At 41.8% G+C, this 17,558-nt stretch overlaps 1 protein-coding gene and 1 long non-coding RNA gene across 6 annotated transcripts in view; both read right to left on the bottom strand.

The window, feature by feature from the left end:
- The window catches only part of LOC106092815 (endothelin-converting enzyme 2), a 441,390-nt gene that overhangs the window by 411,044 nt on the left and 12,788 nt on the right, over window positions 1-17,558 (bottom strand). The gene's annotated exons all lie outside the window — the stretch shown is intronic.
- LOC106093320 (uncharacterized) lies at window positions 15,035-16,034 on the bottom strand. Its single transcript, XR_001222334.2, has 2 exons — window positions 15,460-16,034; window positions 15,035-15,398 (listed from the first exon to the last, which is right to left on the bottom strand). It is a non-coding gene; the product is annotated as an uncharacterized LOC106093320 (long non-coding RNA).

Genomic DNA, 17,558 nt, shown 5'->3' with positions numbered 1-17,558 from the left:
TATATGAATCCATTTCTTGGTCGCCACCACTTCCAAATCATTAGGTACATTATTTTCACCGAATATGACTTTGCCCCCTTTTCGTCTACGCCTTTGAACAGTTTCCCAACCCATACTTGCTTGATGGTTTGGTTCGAACATTTCATTCCTATTGTTTACTGCATTAACATCATTTGTACTCACTGACGAAATCGATGGTGCATATGAAACAACATGTTGCGAGCTCGGCTTGTTCATGGATTGTGCACCTGTAGATGTAACTGGTATAATAAGACTTTGGACAGTACCAACAACATCGCTACCACTGGTCTCAGAATAATGATTTGCATTTTGTTGATGAACTTCTTTGCTTGGAGGTTTGTTGTTTTTCTCCACTGTTTTTTTTATCTCTCGCACTTCAGCACATAAAGATGAGTTTATTAAGACTTTTAGCTCTCTCACTTCACTGGTCAAAGAGGCAATGCGAGCAACCAAATCAGAAGAAACTGATAGGCAGTCATTGCAATTAAATACAATATTTGAATTTTTAACAAATAATTCGCCAATATTAGTATCGACGTTGGCACAAAAGAAGTGTAGCTTAGCTCTGCAAATGTGGCATGCTATGAACTTCCCGTTCAAAGCCTTGAAGCACTTCGCACAAAGAGTATTTGGAGGGAGATCCATTAGAAACACGTCAGATGTAAAGAAGCTCAACTGACTGACTTTCAATAGTAGCCTTGTCCATCGACTGCTTTCTCATTACCAGATACTCCGCTATGCCCAGGTACTCAAACGATGCGGATCGTGCCATCTTCAGAGAAGACGTTAATCTCTTTCTTAAATTCCAAGACTTCGTGATCTTACCGTCCTGGTTGTTATTGCCCTTATGGTAATAACATTGCAATGAATTATAACCAGCGTAACTTTCGAGCAACTCCTATTGGCTTATATTACGCCTTTAACTCATTCAATGAATTCAAAGTATTCCAATAGATTTGCAATCAGCTGATTCCACCTTGTACCAATTCAAAAATGTTTATTTTTGCTTTTGACTATTTGGGACTTTCATGGCCATGTTTAAAAATGTGTGCATCCCCTCCAAATTTTTTCTGAAGTTTCGAAAATATTCTCTTTGTTTTTTCAACAGGGTTTTTATCAACAAATTTTACTAGATAATATTGGGTGTGTTGTATTTTAGTAGTATATAGTGCAGTGAAATGATTCCGACCATCAAGTGTCCCAAAATACTTGGCGTCAGATTTGACAGCTCTTTCACATTGTCCCCACATGGCAGGGCAATTTGGGATAAAGTCAAAAGTAGAAACAAGATCCTCAAGTCACTTGCCGGCAGCACTTGGGGTGCAGACAAAGAAACCTAGTTGACCACGTACAAAGCAATTGGCCGGTGGTGCAAAGACATAACCACATGATGTCGAAGCAATACCTTTTGGGATGCTATCACAGAGACCATCCAAATCATCATCTTGTGAATAGGTATCCACCGCCCAGAAGCCTTTAGGTAGATCTACATGATCTAGACAACATTCATGCAGACACGGTAGCAGATGCGGTAAATAGCTACCGGGTGAATGTGGTCCTTAGAGAACGATTGCCTCAAGTTGCACCTACAGAAATTGACCTCCCCCGGCAAACCGGAGTAGTTCTGGCTCAATTACGTTCCAGCAGATTGTGACCAGGGACCACGGATACACGTTACCTGTTCAACTGGCCAACCAGACCCACTCTACTCACACCCAAATCCCTCTAGACGCAACCCATCTTAGTCGCAAAGTTCCTGGATCTGGATACTCAACAGAAACAATCAAACGAAAGTTAAAACACAACAAACTGCTACAACAACAACAACCACATGTAACAGGGGAATGCTTTGGTTGACCTATAAGGTTCCCGACTTTGTTGAATTCATTTGAACGCAATGCAAACACAATATAGGTTCAAATTTGGGTGGTGGTGGATCTGCCGTTTAGCATTAGTGTTTTGGAAAATTTAATCATATTTCACTCGAAAATATAATTAAATTTCAAGAGAAAAGAGCATATACTCCGGCACCAAATGCCTACAGACCTAAGCCTTACATACTTTCTTCTCAAAACCATGGAACGTATTATGGTCAAGGGAAGGTCGGTGGATACTGCCCTGCACGAAGTTGTGCATTAAATAGAATAATCCAAAACGTACACTCTGGCGGTATGCATTGACATCGAGGGGGCTTTTAACAGTGTGTGGACCAACACACTGATCCAATCCTTAGACTGGAACCGGGTGGACCTTAGAGACTGGATAACCAACATACTAAGGATCAGATAGATAAATTGTGGGCACGCCACAGGGGGCGTTTTATCGCCACTTCTATGGGAGACAATCATAAATGAACTATTACGGATACTGACTGAGGAGGGATTTGAAAGCGTCTGCTACGCAGACGATGTTGTAATACTTCTAAGGGGTAAGAACCCGAACCAGCTATTCAGAAAGGCCGAAAGGATCTTGCATATGGCATACGACTGGGCTGGACTTAGGGGTCTCAATGTTAACAGAGAGAAGATTGAAATCTGCCTGTTCACGAGGAAGATGAAGGTGGGCCAATTTGAAGCACCAAGTTTCCTCAATAGAACAATTTCGATATCGGACAAGATAAAATACATTCGGTATGTGACAAGATCAAACACATTCATAAGCGTTCCGAGAAGACTCACAGATCGAAATGGGGCCTGAATCCGAGGATAATCCACTGGCTCTACAGGAGCGTGATTAGACCAATACTTAGTTACGCCTCGGTAATTTGGTGGACTGCGATGAAGAAAAAGTGAAACATAAGGATAATACAACAGGTTCAGAGCACGTATTGTCTTGGCATGGGTCATCGCCCCGACAACCACGCCAACTAGGGTACTGGAGACTATTCTAGATATCCGACCCATAGAGATACAGATTAAGTGCGAGGCAGCCACTGCTGCTATGAGATTTAAGGCGATGGAAGAATAGATTGAGTATAGGAGCAGTTCTTACCATCGAGGTATTATCGAGGCGACGATAGGAAACCCGGATGGATTAGAAGAGCTTTCCGATCGGATACCTGAGGTGACACTTGAGGTACTACTGAAACATTACTGCCAGAGGCACTCTTGGATTGACGGAACTCTGATATTACCATCTGGGAGATCATGCTATACAAATGGATCAAAGCTAAAGGACATAGTGGGCCTAGGGTCCTACATTGAGAACCCAGAGAGTGAGATCTGTTTTCCATTGGCTGACCATAATACCATCCCGCAGGCAGAGAACCGGGCGATCGCGGAGTGCGTGAGATGTTCACACGAGGACGTCGAGTGTATTCATCTTTACGGACAGTAAACAGGCCATAAGGGCAATAACAACCCGAACGGTAAGATCGCGAACAGTCTTGGAATGTAAGAAGGAGATTAACGCCTTCTCTGAGAATGGCACAATCCGCATCGTTTGGGTGACGGGCCATGGCGGAGTAACTGGGCATGAGAAATCAAACGATTTGGCAGTGAAGGTCAAAGAACTGCCGTCAATAAACTTGGTTAACCCGAAGCCTTTCGGGTCGACGCATTCCCAGTTAAGGGCGTGGGCGACGAATGCGCATGTAACACTGTGGATCATCGAAACAGATCGTGAGAAGACGAGGCTGTTAGTAAGAGGACGTAAGGAGTTCAGTATAACTCTAGGTATCATAATGGGACATAAAGGACTACGTGCTCTCTTGTGTATGTGTATCGGTGCGGCAAGTGATAGCATGTGTAGGGCATTTCGCGTCTAACAGATACCGGCACTTACTTGGGGACACAACACCTGACATTAAACTACTTAGGGCCGTGGCATGGAAAACAATTAAGGATTTTGTAAGTAGCACGGAATTCTTATCTTAGATTTTCTTTTTCAATGTTACCTTTTTTAGTATTTAGAGAGCACAAGAAGCTGATTACTGTCCATGGTAGCATAGGGCGGATTAATATCCGCACCTTCTTTTCAACCTTACCTAAAGAGAAATAATAATGCTAGCCAATCAAAAGTAATCAAATTTATGTTTGTTTCTCTTTCGAGACTTTCGAATGATCGGAGATTGTAAATGGAAAAGGAAAGCCAAAGATAGCAACATTGAAGTCATCACACCTAATATGGTTAAAAAGTGTTTTAACCAAAGACGAAACGCGTCCCATAGTGGTTGGTGTGTGTTGCTATATTTGGCTTTCCATTTGCAATCTCCGATCATTGAGCTCGTCTCGAAAGAGAAATAAACAAAAATTGTAATATTTCATGATCTTCGCCATAACAGGCAAAAAACTTGAAAAAAGTAATCAAATTTAATTTAACTCCAAGAAGGCAAAACATATTTTATCAAAATTAAACCGAAGCTTAAGGAGAAGGAAGAAACCAGATTACCAGAGTCCTGTAACGCATTTCTGTGACTTCTAACTAAAATCGTTTAGATAATTGTGTCGACAATTATTCTCTAAATTCTAGTTAACAGAAATCGTTATATATTTTTGCTCTTTGGCAATTCTATTTACCTAAAAAGAAAACGAAAAGCACATAGAGTAATAGGCAAAAGTAATAAATAGAGAAGGTGCAGTATACGCGCTGGCGGATGTAGTAGAGAAGTACAAGGCAGATATTACTGCTTTACAGGAAGTGCAATGGACTGGGAATGACGTCACTACAACACCAAACGGGGACGAACTATACTATAGCTTCCATAACACGAGGCATGGATTTGGCTGTGGATTTGTGGTTAGTCGGAGACTGAAATACCTTGTCTCCAGCTTTACTCCAGTGGATGCCACGACGAGCAGACCAAGGATATTTTTTACGAACGCCTAGAGAAAGAATATGACCGCTGGCCCGCCCATTATATCGTTCTGGGAGATTTCAATGCGAAGATAAGGAAGGAAGACATTTTTGGTCCAACAGTCGGAAAGTTTAGCCTCCACGAGATGACATCTAGTAATGGGTTGAGGCAGATTGATTTCGCCGCGGCAAAAACATAGTAGTTAGTAGCACCAGATTTCAATATAAAAATATCCACAAAGCCACATGGCTGTCACCTAATCAAAACACGAGGAACGAAATTGATCACGTTGTGATAGATGGAAGGCATTCATCCAGCGTGTTAGATGTATGATCGATCAGTGGAGCGAATATAGATTCGGATCATTACCTTGTTGCAGCAAAGGTTCGCACCCGTTTGAACATGGCGAGCAAAGTACGATCTGACACTGCACGGAAACTGGACATTGAAAAGCTGCAAACACAACAAATAGCAGCGGCATACTCCACTCGACTGACCCAACTGCTTGATGAAAGCACTCCTTGTTCCGATGATATAATGGCGCAGTGGCAAACTATTAACCACTCCATGGAAAATGCCGCAAAATCCGTACTTGGCTACACGAAGCCTCCTCCAAGAAACCCATGGTACGACCAAGAGTGTCGAGATGCTACTGAAACCAAGAATGCGGCATATAAAGCAACCCTGCAATCAGAAGCAAAGCGCCAGATGAAGAAGAGGTATCGGGAGAAAAGGAGAGAGGAGAAACGTCTAATCCGCAGAAAGAAAAAGGAAATGGAAAGACATGAGTGTGAGCGAATTGAGATGTACAGGAGTCAGAATGAAGTCCGGAAATTCTACCAAAGAATTAAACATCAAACCGATGGCTTTGGTGCAGGCACATTCTCCTGCAGAGACAAAGAAGGTAATCTGGTAGCTGACACAGATAGCATGCTAAGGATATGGAAAGAACATTTTACCCAATTGCTAGTGTCCGATGTTGGCAGCGAGGAAGATATCGCAGAACCAATCCCGCAGAACCAATAGAATTTTTAGCTCCTAGTTAGAATGAGGTCCAAGTAGCAGTGACCAGACTAAAGAGAAACAAGGCAGAAGGAGCCAACGGGTTACCCGCTGCGTATGCATCAGCTTATCTGCTTAAGAACGCATACCCAATTATTGGAACATCAGCATACTATGACCCGTACACAAGAAAGAAGACAAGACAATGTGACAAGTACAAAGGAATAAGTCTCCTCCCCATCGCATACAAGATACTCTCGAGCGTACTGTGTGAAAGAATAAAACCTAAAGTCAATGAGATAATTGGGCCCTATCAATGCGGCTTTAGGACTGTTAAATCCATCCTGGACCAGATATTCACACTGCGCCAAATCCTGTAAAAGACCCGAGAAGGTCAAATCAACACCTACCATCTCTTTGTTGACTACAAAGCCATCTTCAATTCTCCTTCACGTTCAAAGGTATTTCAAGCCATGTCTGATTTTGGTATCCCTGCAAAATTAATAAAACTCTGGAGGATGACACTTGCTGATACGTGTTCCTCAGTAAGAATAGGAAAGAATCTCTCCGAAACATTTAATACCATACGAAGTTTCAGACAAGGAGACAGTCTATCGTGGGATCTCTTTAATATCCTGTTGGAGAAGATTATACGAGATGCAGATGTGAATAGATATGGCACACTAATCACAAGAGAACACATGCTACTCGCCTATGCCGACGACATCGACGTCATAGGCTGGTTACAGCCATGATAAATGCAGCCTTTGAAAGAATCGAAAGAGAGTCAGTGAAAATGGGTCTGGCAGTAAATGGAAATAAGACGAAACGGATGGTTTCAACTTCCAAAAAGCCTTGCACAACCGAGTAGATAAAGAAATTGGAGAAAGTTGGGAAACACAACTTTGAGACAGTCAGTAACTACATCTACCTCGGCACCGCCATAACCGAAACGAATGACACCAGTTTTGAGATTAAGTGAAGAATAATACTGGCAAAAAGATGCTACTTTGGACTAAGTAAACAATTTAGAAACAAGGCCACCTCTCGATAGACGAAGATTACACTATACAAGACAATGATACTACCCGTGCTGTTATATGGTTCTGAAGCATGGGTACTTGTGAAACAGATGAGGCAGTGCTTGGAGTGTTTGAGAGAAAGATTCTTCGTATTGGGTTGCCCAATACGAAGTAATTGCGGATTTTTTTTAGAATGAGCGCAGAAGATCGAGGTGCTTGGAACGCTATTTTACGTTCGGTTAGTGAAACAAATATTCTGTTATAGGCAATTAATGTTAAGTAAAGTTTATGTGTGAAACTGCCAATTCTTACTTGCGGTATGATATTTACTTTATGCAATGTTTTCATTAAATAAAAAATAGGCCTCTAAACTTGCTATAAATGGTGCCAAAAGTTAAATATAATTTTTATATGTATGTTTTACAAACTTTTTCCACACAATTGACCCTGATTTCGTAATAATTTGCAAAATAATTTTCTATTTACGAAGGAACACAAAGGGGAATTGATACAAATGCTGCATTCAACATGCCAACTTGCATGAATCTTAACTGCGTTACTTTAATGATATTAGGAAGGCCAAGCAGTTTGTATATCTTGTAAAATTTCTGAATACCAAACTCGTTAACTTTACTGTTATCGCTTTTTAACTAAACTATTTTCGTAAAAACATTTTACAGAATTTTACTACTGGAAGTTTAAAATTGTTCAAATACGCTGAAGTCTTTAAAAGTGTTGGATTTCGTTCAGTTAACTCCGTTGGTAGTAAAGCTTTTGACAAGAGAAGTGAATTGTCCTAGCCGCGATTGTTGAAGAATAAAGGTGATGTCGATAAGTTACCATCGGAAGCAGCAACGTATGCAAAACCAGGAGCCTCTTTTTTTATGCGGACTCCGAACGGCGTGCCGCATAGCAACATCATTTGGTAGAAAAGTTTCAACATTGCAGGATACCTCATAAATGTAGCCAGCATTAGTAAGGGGATCACCACTACTGGAAATATTTCTGATGTTCACGGCGGGATTTGAACCCAGGCGTTCGGCGTCATAGGCGGACATTTGTACCATTTGGTATGGCAGCCATGTAAAAACTTCTCTCCAAAGAGGTGTCGCACTGCGGCACGCCGTTTGGACTCAGTTATAAACTTGAATCGGACAGCACTCATTGATATGTGAGAACTTTGCCGTGTTCCTTAATGGAATATTCAGGGGCAAATTAATAGAACTAATTTCATCATTTTCTATATTATATGCAGAGATTGCAGTGTAGGAAACGTGGTTCAAAAGCAATGTCAAAATGTATAATTTACCGGGTACAAAATGTAATACTCAATTTTTTTGGCATTTTTGCCTTGAACGTTTCGGTAAAACCACAAATATATTTGTTGAAGACCCTAATATTGATGGCTTAGTTGAAAATGTATTTGCCCGTGTTGTTTTACAAGTCGTTGGATAATGATTTCCAACATTGTCAATATTTGGTTGCCAGGCCGCTTTGTGGTTTATGTATCGATTATGCCTACACGAACATTTTAAGGCCTTGGCAATTGGTTCAATAGAGAATAACCTATCTGACAACAATCTGTTACATTGTGCTATAGATGTTCAAGTTCAGTTAATTGAGATTTAGCCTTGAAGAATTGCAACATTTGGAATCTAACTTGGATTTGCTGCAAAATGCAACAGACTACTCTATAGATACAAACAATCGTTTGACTCGGATAATATCAGCAGTTGAGGATTCGGCGGTTACAAACCCGTAACAAAAAAATTAACTTCTTGGAGTTAGTCTATTAAGACAAAGGAGGAAATTCCCTACTTGTGAAATATTTAAAACAATGCTGAGAAAAATTGGTCAAGTGATTAGGAAATGACAAAAAAAAAACTCAACGAACAATTGAAACAATCGAAAAAAACCTTCATCGACAGTTATCAGTACACTTCGACCAAAGAAGCTTGCTTATGGGTTTCGAAGAGAATACGGCCCCGAAGAAGCTACAATCAATGTTATCAACTATATAAGTGTATTACAATATGGTGAGCAATGCGGCGTTGCAGCTACCTTTTTGACCCGACGAAGAAATTTGATATGATTGACCATGACATTTTGATGTAGAGCTCCGAAAATAGAGAACGGCGAAATGAACTCTGGCTTTTACGTCCTTTATAGAAAATAGACACAAATTTGTTCAGATTAACCAATACAAAAGTCAAATGAAATATGGGTGAAACGCGTACCTCCAGGAGGTAGCATTTTTGGCCCCTTATTGTTTTATATGTATGTATATACATAATCTTATTAATATGGAACTTCCTAGGAAATTATTTATATACGCCAATGACATTTGTCTACTCTAACCATACAAGTCGCTTTGTTCATCCTTAAATACATGCGATATTCATTCGTATTTACACGGAAACACTCTAATTTTTAACAAACTGAATAATCAACAGCTTATGCCGTGTTGAGACTTAGCTTACCACAAGTTTTTAATCAATGTTATGGTTAGGTTGAAAAGACGGTGCGGATATTAATTTGCCTCATGCCACTATGGGCGTACACCTAAGCCAATATTATTTGGCTTGTTGTGCGCTCTAAATACTATAAAGTAACCTCAAGAAAAGAAAATCAAATTTAGGAATTCCGTGCTTCTTACAAAATCCTTAATTGTTTTCAAGGCATGTTGCCTCTAAGTTGGTTCATGTCTGGTGTTGTGTCCCAACCTAAGTAGAGGCATCTGTTGGCCGCTAAAACCGGACAATAACATAGGAAACGTTTTCTTATGATACGGATCTCCCCATAAGATTTTCACCGTCCTATTTAAAGAGTCACATTCAAGAGCGTATTGGGAAGGCTCACAGATGTTGAGCCGTAGGCTCGAAATGGGGCTTGAAGCCGAGAATAGTCCACTAGCTCTACAGGAGCGTGATAACACCATCTTATTTACAAAAATCTTCGAATGTTTTACGCTCTCACACCCATTCTTCTACGAGATATCACGATGCCATCTACCGGGCGGCTCCACAGATCCGGCTTCATACGGATTGGCTGCAACGGCAGTCGAGGACGATCAGCGGTATCGAGCGGAGTCTCAGAGGTCGGGTGGCACCGTCTCTTGCCAAAATATTGAGTGCCTATGTTGCTCGGTATGACAAGGCGAGTTATTGGCACCTTTAAATAACTAATGGCCACCCTGTTGCCTTTGGACCGAAACGAGCTTGCTGACCTACAGGAATCGCCTCCTCCAGCTTTGTTGTTGTTGTAGCAGTTTATTGTGTTCTATCTTTTGTCTGCTTGATTCTGTTGAGTGTCAAGACCCAGGAACTCTGCGACTAAGATGGGGTGCGTCCACAGGGATCTGGGTCTGAGTCGAGTGGGTCTGGCCGGGCAGTTAAACAGGTGACGTGTATCGTGCGGTCCCTGGTTACAATCGGGACATACATCTTGCACGTCGGCATCAATCCTAGCTCTGTGGGAATTGAGGCGGCTGCATCTGCCGGAACGTAATTGAGCCAGAACTACTCTGGTTTGCCGGGGGAGGTCGATTTCTTCGGGTGCAATGGGTGACGGTCGTTCTCCAAGGACTACATTCACCCGGTAGCCAATTACCGCATCTGCTACCGTGTCTGCATGAAAGTTGTTTAGACCTGCTTGATATGCCGCTTGATCTAGAGGTTCTCTCTTGTAGCGCTGAACCTCACGCTCTAGATCGTGTAGATCTACCTTAAGGCTTCTGGGCGGTGGATATCTATCCACAAGATGATGATTTGGATGGTTTCTGCGATAACAGCCCAAAAGGTATTGCTTGGACAGCATGTAGTTATGTCTTCGCACTGGTAGGAGGGCGGCATTCTGACAGATCTGAATATTATTCCACTGCGTGTCACAAAGTTGAAGAGAACACACTGGCGCTGCATAACTTACCACAGACCGGCCAATTGCTTTGTACGTGGTCAACAAGGTTTCTTTGTCTGCACCCCAAGTGCTGGCAGCAAGTGACTTGAGGACCTTGTTTGTACTTTTGACTTTATCGCAGATTGCTGTGGCATGTGAGGAGAATGTGTTAGAGCTGTCAAATGTGACGCCAAGTATTTGGGACACTTGATGGTCGCAATCATTTCTCCATCGACCATCACAATCAGCTCAGTATTCACCTCACGCGTATTTGTAGTGAAATGCCATGACGTGTGATGAGCAGCACCAGCTTTGATCCATCCGTGTAACATGATCTTCCCGATGGCAATACTAGGGTGCCGTCAATCCAAGACTGTGACGCTGGCACCAGTGCCTCGCACTTGACTTCAAGTGTCATCTCAGATATTCGATCGGAAAACACTTCCATTCCTTCCAGGTTTCCTATAGTCGCCTCGATTATACCGCGATGGTATGAGTTGCTCCTATCCTCAATCCATTCTCCCGTTGCCTTGTGTCTCATAGCCGCAGTGGCTGTCTCCCACTTAGTCTGTATGTCTATGGGTCGGATATCTAGAATAGTCTCCAGCGCCCTAGTAGGTGTGGTCCTCATCGCTCCGCCTATGCCAAGACAACATGTTCTCAGAACCTGTTGTTATTCTATGTTGTGTTCTATCTTTCGTCTGCTTGATTCTGTTGAGTGTCAAGACTCAGGAACACTGCGACTAAAATGGGGTGCGTCTACAAGGATCTGGGTCTGAGTCGAGTGGGTCTAGCTAGGCTTTGTACGTGGTCAAAAAGGTTTCTTCGTCTGCACCATAAGTGCTTCCAGCAAGTGATTTGAGAACCTTGTTTTTACTTTCGACTTCATCGCAAATACTGTAGCATGTGGGGAAAATGTGTACGAGCTGTCAAATGTGACGCCAAGTATTTTGGGACACTTGATGGTCGGAATCATGTCTCCATCGACCATCACAGTCAGCTCGGTATTCAGTGAGTGAACAATGTGGTATTTGAGTGAACAATGTGGCTGAAGATTTGGTGGCAGATATCTTCAGATTTCTTGCAGCGAAACATGAAGCAAGATCGTTGAAGTAGACCTTCAAACTATCGCAGATGTCAACAATGGGTGTGGGCCCTGATGCCGTTTAATCGTCCGCATATGATACGATCTCTATGCCGTCTGGAGGGAGTGGAATGGAGGATAGGTAGAAGTTAAACGATGCCGGAGATATCACCCCGCCTGTGATATCACCCCGCCTTGGGGAACCCGAGGAACTATGTTCGTTGACTACCCTGTTTATTTTCAGATCCAGCTCGCTGATTCTGGGATTGGTGGGGTCCGCACAACGAATTCCATCACGCTCGTCTGCGAGTACCACTGCCTGCGCTGGGAAATTGGGCCGCACTAGGGATATTTGAGCGGCGGGTATAAAGCGAGTGGCTGCTGCGTTAATGATGTCTCAGAATTTCCTCTCGGCAACTAGCACATCCGAGGTGGGTGGTAGTTCACTGAAGCAGCTATTGGTATACTCCCTGAAGCCAGCCCAATTGGCCTTCTTTTGATTGATAAACGTCCGGCGCTCAGAGGTTATGAAGTCGGGTGATCGGTCGACGGTGGGAATTATGGGAAGGTGGTCTGACTCCAAAGAGATGACGGCTTATCAGGATACGTCACTCAGGATATCAGACATGCAATGAAAATGTCTGGCGAGCTGCTAGATATCCTCGTAATCCTAGTGGGGGCATCCTCATTCACCATGCAAAACGTGGAGCCTTCAATCAGCTCTGCCAAAGCCATGCCACGCCGGTCGTTACCTATGCGAGAATGCTATGAAATGTGATGCGCATTAAAGTCCCCTAGACCCAGACGATTATGGCCAGATAGTAACCCACTTACGTCAGGGTTGTAAGCTTGACAATTAATTGGGACGCAGCTACCAACCGGCGGTATGTACACGTTGTATAGCTCTATCTCGGCATGTTCTTCCTACTCATAAAATCCACAATCTCATCGATCTTACCACGGAGACCGTTGCAGTTCAGTTGACAAAATTGATACGCTTCCCGGCACTGACCTGGCAATATTGGGGCTGGGATGCTGCTGTTGCGTATATTGCCGTATGGTAGAGGTCGGGGGAGTCGCATAGTCCGACGAATAGGACGCAGACGCAGACGCTTAAGGCATTACTCCTCTCGTCGCCGACCTTCAATATGGATTTCGAAGACTGCACAGCACAACAACAGCTTTGCATGCTATCACCGCACACATTTGCCGTGGTTTCAATCAGCACCGGCCATGTGATAGGACGGTCCTCGTGGCACTGGACCTATCGAAGGCATTCGACACGGTCAGCCATGCTACATAATTTGAGGACATCGCCAACACGTCCCTCCGCCAGGCCTGAAACGATGGGTCCCGAATTATCTGTATGGTCGCTAGTCATTTGTGGAATTTAGGAATAAGAAGTCGAAGCACCGCACCGCACCATTGATGACATCTCCGATAGGTTGAACATCTACCTCAACGAACTTGCCTCATTTTTCACTGCAAGAAATCTGAAGATATCTGCCACCAAATCTTCAGCCACATTGTTCACTACAAATACGCGTGAGGTGAATACTGAGCTCACTGTGATGGTCGATGGAGAAATGATTCCGACCATCAAGTGTCCCAAAATACATGGCGCCACATTTGACAGCTCTTACACATTCTCCCCACATGCCACAGCAATCTGCGATAAAGTAAAAACTAGAAACAAGATCCTCAAGTCACTTGGGGTGCAGACAAAGAAACCTTGTTTACCACGTACAAAGCAATTGGACAGTCTGTGGTAAGTTATGCAGCGCCAGTGTGGTCTCGGCAACTTTGTGACACGCAGTGGAATAATATTCAGATCTGTCAGAATGCCGCCCTCCGAACTGCGACGGGCTGTCTCCTCAGTTCTCATGTGGACCACCTCCATTAGGAGACAAACATCCTACCAGTGCGAAGACATAATTACATGCTGTCTAAGCAATACCTTTTGGACTGTTATCGCAGAAACCATCCAAATCATCATCTTGTGGATAGATATCCACCGCCCAGAAGCCTTTAGGTAGATCTACATGATCTAGAGCGTGAGGTTCAGCGCTATAAGAGAGAACCTCTAGATCAAGCGGAATATCAAGCAGGTCTAAACAACATTCATGCAGACACAGTAGCAGATGCGGTTATTGGCTACCGGGTGAATCTAGTCCTTGGATAACGACCGCCTTTCATTGCACCTGAAGAAATCGACCTCCCCCGGCAAACCAGAGTGGTTCTGGCTCAATTACGTTCCTGCAGATACAGCCGCCTCAATTCCTACAGAGCTAGGATTAATGCCGACGTGCAAGATGTATGTTTCGATTGTAACCAGGGACCACACGATACACGTCACCTGTTTAACTGCCCGTCCAGACCCACTCGACTCAGACCCAGATCCCTGTGGACGCACCCCATCTTAGTCGCAGAGTTCCTGGGTCTTGACACTCAACAGAATCAAGCAGACGAAAGATAAACTGCTACAACAACAACAACGAGGACGCAGAAGGCGAAGACGACAACGCTTGTGACCCACTACTGGCTATGTTCGCACAGCACCTTGCAACATAATCAGTATGACTGTACTCCCGTAGTGATGTGAGGCGAGAGCAAGATCGGAAATTTACCCACTCCATGCACCGGAGGCAATTTCTATGAAATCTTACCTAAAGGCATATGCTCCTCAGGCCTTAGCCCTTTTGAAATTATTTTTTCCAAAAGAAAGATTTCAATAGATTTCGATAACATTTCGAGTTTTCTTATTTTAATTTAGATTTTATCTGTAAAAAATAATTATTTAAAAATTATCTTTAAATAAAATATTTTGCTTGTTAGTCCCAAAGAATAATTTGTGATATTTGACAATGAATTATTGAATGTATCAGCAATGAAATGCAAACTTTGAAGGACTCGGAAACACAATTTTGAAACCCCGAATAGATTACCATGATTAATTTACATTTTAAAATAATTATTTGAAACGAAACCATTTCGTTTTTTCTAGGAATTTTACAATTGCCAATACAGTATTTAACGCAATTGATACGGAGCTCACAGCGATTAAGGGTCGAAATATATTAGTCAATTGCAAGCATCGTTTGAAGCATCTAGGAATGATTTTTCTTAAATACTATTAGTCGGCAGACTTTATTCTATGAGACATCATGCAAATTATAAGCATCTACGGCAATAGTTGAATGCATTTTTCCACAGACATCCTTTCGAAAATAGATCTTCAAACGATTTTTATAAAGTTCGGAGGAGAACTTACCGACATCATATAAGCAGAATGTACATGCAAAAATTTAATGTTTGGGCTATTTTTCCGACAAACAAAATACTTTTATCACGAGGGTTTTCTTTTATTGCAACCGTGTAACGTTTTGCTTCAACATGTTAAGAGTTAGCCATAAATTTAGTATTATTGAACGTAACTAACTTTGTTTTTTGTTAACCCTTTAACATATTCGTCTTCGGTAAAAGGACCTATCTTTTCTTATAATATCAAAAAAAAATTTTATTACAAAAGTGGCATAAAATTATTCGTGTACCGGATCAATAATTTTCTCTTGTGCCTCTCCTACAAGAGAGAAAGGATGAGTATTTGAGTGTATAGGCCAGTGGTGGGCAAAAATACTCACACTATTGCACATTACTGTGTAATCCCAAGCAGGCCCATGGGCTTCCAAATAATTGTATTTTGTGCTCGTTGCTGGTATAGACACATTCTCAAACACAAAATTTTTTTCTTTGTTTTTTGACTGAGCAAATGGCTGTCTGTATATTTAGAAGCTTGGTAAGTTCGGAAAGTGACAAAAGATTCGCCTAAGGTACAAAAATATTGGTTTGTCCAATGACAAAAATCATAAGAGCAACACACAAATGGCTGCCAGGTACAAAAAAGCAACAAGAATTTCTAAGGCACAAACATTGTTTGGTAACATTTACGCAGTAGAGAAGTATCCATCTCAAAGCTGGCATTTGTTTGATTTATAGCATGACGAATACAGCAGAACATTATACAAAAATATATGGAGTTGTGCAAATCTGGAGGGCCTTCAATATAATTGTGCTTCATAACATCGAAATAAAACCAAATAAACTCTTAAAGAGATTGAATTACCAAATGAGATCTGCCTTTTATTGGTAAAAACTTGAGTTTAAATTAAGTTACAGCCTTAGAATGAACTTGGTATCCTTTTCGATAAGAGCAATTTATTTTAAAATTAAAAAGAATATACATATATGTACAATACATAAACATGACGTTAAATTAATTTATAAACAAAGAAAAACTGGTTGACACCCCAAATAACATGTTCGATATATCAAGAATGAAAGGTATTGTCAGGGTAAAAAACAACTTAATATTTGCCATATATTTACGCAAGAATGTATCGAAAACAAATATGTATTTTTATCGGTAACGAAGTCCAATGTTTTCCAGAAAATAAGTTTACTTGCCAAAAATTCCCTTTATGTAAAACGAATTTTTTTTTTTACATGTAGATAGATGGCTCTTCGTAAAAATTTGTTAAAATTTAATAAATTTATAGTACTGAAACTGATTCGTCGAAACTATCTCTATAAAACCAAGAAATTAGCAAAGTCAAGCACATTTTGATGGATTTGAAAGACTAAGATAGACTTTTAAATAGTGTGTTGGCAATACAAGATTCATTCATTCATTCATTTCATACACCCAGTAGCGACCACAATTTTGAAAACAAAATTTGATCTGTCTTTACCATATCCACAGTAGCAGAAGAATTTTGTGGCAATTTTTCAATTTTAAAAAAATTTACGTCCCTGAAGGAGGCGGTTCTGGCAAACCAAATCGAAATTGTTCTATTGAGGAAACGTGGTTTGTCAAATTGGCCCACCTTCGTCTTCCTCGTGAACAGGCAGATTTCAGTCTTCTCTGGGTTAACATTGCAACCCCTAGATCTAACCCAGTCGTGTGCCATCTGCACGAACCTCTCGGCCTTACTGCATAACTGGCTCGGATCCTTAGCCCTTAGAAGTATTATAACATCGTCTAGTAACAGACATGTTAAAATATGAGGAGGCATCCGTAATAGGTCATTTATGGTGGTCACCTATGGGAGTAGCGATAAAATGCACCCCTGTGGCTTGCCTGGTGCCACTTTCCCCCTTATATTTATGTCATGGGAGACACAATTTATCCACCTGTTCCTTAGCATATGGCTTATCTAGTCACTAAGGACCCGTCTCTATGCCGGTCCACACATTGTGTGTACGTTTTGGCAGGATTCTTCTATTTTAAGCACAACCTCGTGCAGTGCAGTCTTCACTGACCTTCCCTTGACCTAGGCATGCTGTTTGAATTTAGCAGTTCGCTGGATGTCTTACTCTTCATCATGGTGTCCACAATACGCTCCATGGTTTTGAGTAGAAAGGGCGTAAGGTTTATAGGTCTATAGGCTTTTGGTGTCGAATAACTTGCATTGCACCAGATAGTCTGGCTCCTTCTGTAGTAACGCCGGAAATATTCTATCAGGTCCGAGTGACTTACATGTTTTGAAGCCCCTCAAGGATTCCTTCACCATAAGTTCCGTAATTATAAACCTTCGTGAGTCCCGTCGTATCCTGTGGAAAATGGGGTTTCATCAAAAGTCTCAACATGTCCTCCATTGTCTCTGTTCTCACTCCCATGTCGTCTACTAACATTTCAATTTGGATTTTTTAGAGAAACTTTTCATTTTAGTGGCGTCATTAA

This window comes from Stomoxys calcitrans, chromosome 2, assembly GCF_963082655.1.
Source record: "Stomoxys calcitrans chromosome 2, idStoCalc2.1, whole genome shotgun sequence".
In the NCBI taxonomy this organism is placed as follows: Eukaryota; Metazoa; Arthropoda; class Insecta; order Diptera; family Muscidae; genus Stomoxys; species Stomoxys calcitrans.
This window is presented reverse-complemented; position numbering and strand designations above follow the sequence as displayed.